The following is a 5,448-nucleotide window of genomic DNA, read 5'->3' as shown; positions in this document are numbered from 1 at the left end:
ACGCTTTTACCAGTGCCCGACACAGGCCAGACCTTCAAAATCAGCTCTGGTAAAATACAACAAGATGATGAAGTTGATGATAATGATGTTGGATGTTATGGGGCTTTTTAAACATTAAATGATGGTTTTTTTCACATTTGGAACGTCCGTGTATAATAAGAAAGGTTACACTGAGCTCTTCAGGTTGATGCAGGTGGAGACCCCAAGTCCCGGCTCTCAGCATCCACCTTCTGCAGAGCTGTCTCCCAGTCCCGCCAGGGCACCTCTGCAGAACTCTTAGGCTCCAAAAAACCCAACATGAAAGCAATTGTCCCATAGGATTTCTGAGATCTCTCTTGACTGCTCCTTTTAATTATATTCTTTCTTCCAAAGCCTGAGTATATGTCTGGAATAGCTATTCTTCCCCCTCCCCCACTTTTTGGGGCCACATTCGTGGCATATGGAGGTTCCCAGGCTAGGGGTCAAATCGGAGCTACAACTGGTGGCCTACACCATAGCCACAGCAACACAGGATCCCAGCCGCGTCTGCAGCCTACACCACAGCTCAAGGCAATGCCAGATCCTTAACCCACTGAGCAAGGCCAGGGCTCAAACTCTCAACCTCATGGTTCCTAGTTGGATTCATTTCTGTTGCACCACGACAGGAACTCCCAGGAATAGCTATTCTTTACAGCTCAAAATCCAGTTTCCAAAAGCATCATCTGAGCCAAGCCTAGGGCACAGTCTGGCAAAGGCAAACCAAAGTGGACACCAAGATGTGAGGAAGTTATTTGGGAAACAATCCTGACTGCAAAGACCCACAGATAACTGAGTACCACCTCAACGTGTTTTTAAGTCAATACATGTTTAGTGAAGGAATTTCACATGTTGGGATTCACTCCACTGCCTATCAAATTCATCTTAGTTCCTCCAAAGCTTGAGTCAAGGCTTATCTTCAAGAAAGACCTTTTTTAGGAGTTCCCTGGTAGCTCAGCAGGTTAAGGATCTGGTGTTGGTCACTGCTGTGGCTCAGGTCACAGCTGCGGCACGGGTTTGATCCCTGGCCTGAGAACTTCAACATATCACAGGGTGGGGAAAACAAAAACAAAAACAAACAAACAAACAAACAAACAAAAAAACTAACCAACTACAAGATAGGACTTTTTAAAAGGAGCCATGCTTTATCCATGGTTGATCTGTCAGTCAGCCTGGTCACCATTTTCTTAGTTGGGTTTCTCTTATCTCCACTTGAATAAGGACGTATAGATGACATACTCCAAGAAGTCTTCGGGATCTAGTTTTGTGAATAATTCACTCTAGAGCTCCAGAAGTTGAATTGCAGGAAGTACACTGCTATTTTGGCTAATGATCCAAAATGTGTTATTCCTTAATTCATTTCTCATATTGCCATTGTGGTACATCCAATTCTCACTTGTGATCTTAGCAAAAATGTTACTGGACTCATTGTCACCATTGCAACAAATTTACTGTAGGTATAACTTGTATCCAATTTAACCCCATTAGCAATTTCTGGACACTGTGACCAATAGCTTCCTTCTCGTTAAGAATGAGGCCTCACCACCACATTTTTTTTTTACTGAAGCATCATTGTTGGACAATATTCCATACATTTCAGGTGTACAACATAGTGATTCACCTTTTGGCAAGGTTATACTCCAGTTATAGTTATTATGAAATAATGGCTACATTCCCTGTGCTGTACTATATATCCTTGTAGCTTATTGATTTTATACACAGCAGTCTGTACCTCTTAATCCCACATCCCTATCATGCCGCTTCCCCTTTCCCTCTCCCCACCTGTAATCTCTGTGGTCTACATCTCTGAGTCTGTTTCTTTTTTGTCCTATTTATTGGTTTTTTGTATTTTTTAGATAAGTGATATCATACAGTATTCGTCTTTGCCTGACCTATTTCATTTAGTGTAATACCTTCCAAGTTCATCCATGTTGTGGCAAATGGCAAAATATCATTCTTTTTAGTGGCTGAGTAGTGTATATTGTACATGTGGACCATATATTCCTTATCCATGCATCTACTGATGGACACTTAGGTTGCTTCCATATCTTGGCTACTGTAAATAATGCTGCTATGAACACTGGGGTGCTTATATTGTTTTGAATTAATATTTTCATTTTCTTTGTGTATATACCCAGGAGTGGAATTACTGAATCACAGGGTAGTTCTATTTTTAGTATTTTTGAGGAATCTCCATACTGTTTGGTTTTCTTTCTTTTTTTTTTTTTGTCTTTTTGCCTTTTCTAGGGCCGCTTCCCACAGCATATGGAGGTTCCCAGGCTCGGGGTCAAATCAGAGCTGTAGCGGCCGTCCAACGCCAGAGCCACAGCAACACGGGATCCAAGCCATGTCTGCGACCTACACCACATCTCAGGGCAACACCAGATCCTTAACCCACTGAGCAAGGCCAGGGATCGAACCCACAACCTCATGGCTCCTAGTCGGATTCATTAACCACTGAGCCATGACGGGAACTCCTCCATATTGGCTTCATGAACGCATGTTTAAAGATAAGTCATACAGGTGTGCCGGTCTCCTCCAGTCATAGCTCAGGGTAGTTTCCCACCCCTTTGCCTCTGGATGGTTGGCATTGCCATTGTCCTGTGTATGGTGCCCCATGGTTGTCTCTTCTCCACTATGGAGCTGTGTCTTGTTCTTCTATCTCCAGTCCTAGCAACGGGTCTGTCTTTGGCAGCAATAAATTGATAATTGGACTAATTGGGTGGAATTGGACATGGACACCTCTGTGTGGCCGACTCCAAGCTGCAGACTTGGATCCTGGCCACACAGAAGTTTTTGTGGCAGAGGGAAGATAAATAAGTATAAGTATGATAGGGCTCATGACTCACTGTTGGAAGATAAAATTCCAAAGCCCACGAGGGTCAAGGGTTTGCTTCAGGATCTGCTAGGCTAGCCTTGAGAGGACTCTGGAAAACATTATCTTGTGGTCCTGAAACGGAAAGTCTCCTTGCTTCCTGGGACCCCAGAACCCCATGCAGAGCTCTCCCTGGCTTTTTCAGCCTAAACAGAAGTCTGGCCCCTTGTTGTGCCCTGCTTTCCCTGCATATGCACTTTAGACATTGGTCTTTCTGCCTCCATGCTGACTCCAATTTGCAGGCCACAGTGAGTAAAAGCTGGGGGAACAAACCTATTCCCCAGTTTATCTTCATTGACTGCCCTTTGCTTTTCCTTCCATCTGCATCTGCCTCTGGTCACACACCAACCAGCTGCTTCAGCCACCTTGGGCTTGTCACTGTTCTCCAAGCTCTCTCATCCCTTAAGGAGCAGGTCCTTTCTACTTGAAATGCCCTTTCTTGCACGGCTGCCCCCCTTCTATATCTGCTAAGCTCCTACTAATTCTTCAAAAGAATCCTCAATGCCGCCTCTTTTGGAAGCCTTCCCAAATCTCCCCCATTGGAATTTTTAATGTCTCCTTCTCCTGTCCTCTCATAAACCTTACACAGCATGCACGGTATTCTGTTTGGGTTTGAGTTATAGCTCTTACTTCCTTTACTATGTTATAAACTCAGCCAGGGCAAAGAGTTTTATTTTAATGAGTACTCACATCTATCTGGGATGTCTGTGGATTTGAGCTTCAATTCCTAGGTCTTTATGGATATGTGAATTTAGGCAAGTTATCTAATGTGTCTGGGTTTTAGTATTCAAGTCTGTAAAATGGAGGTAAAAAAGCTTTCTTCCATAAGCTCATTGTGAACATTAGATGAAGTAATAACGAAAAGGAAACAAAAATGACGAGCGCTAATATTGATTGTCTCACTTAGGTGCCTGTCTAAACTCTTTACAAACTTATTTAAAATATTTGTTCCAATGTTTGAAATAATTATAGATTTGCAGTAAATTGCAAAGTCGTGTGGAAAGATCCTTTATAACCTTCACCCAATTTTCTCCAGAAGTTAAATCTTACATGATTATGGCACAGTATCAAAACCAGGACACTGGTGTTCCCTTCGTGGCTCAGTGGTCAACGAACCCAAATAGTATCCATGAGAACATGGGTTCGATCCCTGGCCTTGCTCAGTGAGTTAAGGATCTGGCATTGCCATGAGCTGTGGTGTAGGTTGCAGACAAGGCTTGGATCCCACAGTGCTGTGGCGTAGGCTGGCGGCTGTAGCCCTGATTTGACCCCTAGCCTGGGAACTTTCCATATGCTGCAGTTGCAGCCCTAAAAAGCAAAAAAAAAAAAAAAAAAAAAAAAAAAAATCCAGGAAGTGTAGATTTGTGTAACCACCACCACAATCAAGACATAGGTGTATTCTATCTCCACAGAAATCTCCCTTGTTCTTCTCCCTTAGAGTAACAGCTACCTTTCTGCCTTCTACCATATGCTTAACCCCTTGCAACCATTAATATGCTTTCCATGTGCATTCTTTTGTAATTTCAACAATGTTATCAGAATGGAATGACACAGTATGTGATCTTCTAAGCCTGGCTTTTTTTTTTCTTCACTCAGCATAATCCATCCAAATTGTGCTATGTATAGTTCATTCCTTTGTTGTTGCTGAGTAATATTCCATGGTGTGGCTTGTACCATGGTTGAATCCTCAAAGGGCATCTGGGTTATTCCTAGTTTTGGGCTATTACAAACAAAGCTGCTATAGGAGTTCCCATTGTGTCTGTGTGGGTTAAGGACTCAACATAATCTCTTTGAGGATGTGAGTTTGATCCCTGGCCTCACTCAGTGGGTTAAGGATCTGAGCTGTGTCTGTGACCTACACCACAGCTCACAGCAATGCTGGATCCTTAACCCACTGAGAAAAGCCAGGGATCCAACCGCATCCTCATGGATACTAGTCAGGTTCATTACCACTGAGCCACAACAGGAACTCCCAATTTATAGGTTTTTATGTGAACAAAAATCTTCATTTCTCTAAGATAAATGCCCAAGGGTATAATTGTTGGGTTATATGGTAAGTATATATTTGATTATTTTAATGAAGAATCAACCACTTGCCAGAGTAGCTGTGCTGTGTTTACACTCCTACCAGAATGTATGAGTGATTCCATTTCTCCACATCTTTGCCAGCATTTGGTGTTGCTAGTTTTTAAATTTTATGTCTTCTAAGAGGTATATTGTGACATCTCATCATGGTCTCACTTGCATTTCCCCAGTAGTTAGTGACCTACAGCACAGCTCACAGCAACACCGGATCCTTAATCCACTGAGCAAGGCCAGGGATCGAACCCGCAACCTCAGGGTTCCTGGTTGGATTCATTTCCACTGCGCCACAATGGGAACTCCCTGCTAGTTTTTTTTTTTTAAGGGAAGGGATTTCTTCTGTGTCTGCCCTTTCCAGGTGCTGGGAGGTGGCCAGATGTCATGGGGAGCCTGGGACCAGGAGTTGGAATGCCAGGTGCTGGTCCCCAGCCTGGCAGTGAATAGTATGGGAAACGAGAGCGCTTTACCTCCTAGAA

The 5,448-nt window shown here is 43.3% G+C and overlaps 1 non-coding gene across 1 annotated transcript; it reads right to left on the bottom strand.

Moving 5' to 3' along the window:
* Nucleotides 1-1,426: 1,426 nt before the first annotated feature.
* On the bottom strand, nucleotides 1,427-1,554 carry LOC125126596 (small nucleolar RNA SNORA1). The gene has a single exon (XR_007134701.1). It is a non-coding gene; the product is annotated as a small nucleolar RNA SNORA1 (small nucleolar RNA).
* Nucleotides 1,555-5,448: the final 3,894 nt, after the last annotated feature.

Source organism: Phacochoerus africanus, chromosome 4 (genome assembly GCF_016906955.1).
Source record: "Phacochoerus africanus isolate WHEZ1 chromosome 4, ROS_Pafr_v1, whole genome shotgun sequence".
Lineage (NCBI taxonomy): Eukaryota > Metazoa > Chordata > Mammalia > Artiodactyla > Suidae > Phacochoerus > Phacochoerus africanus.
The sequence above is the reverse complement of the archived record's forward strand: the minus strand, read 5'-3'. Positions and strand labels throughout refer to the sequence as shown.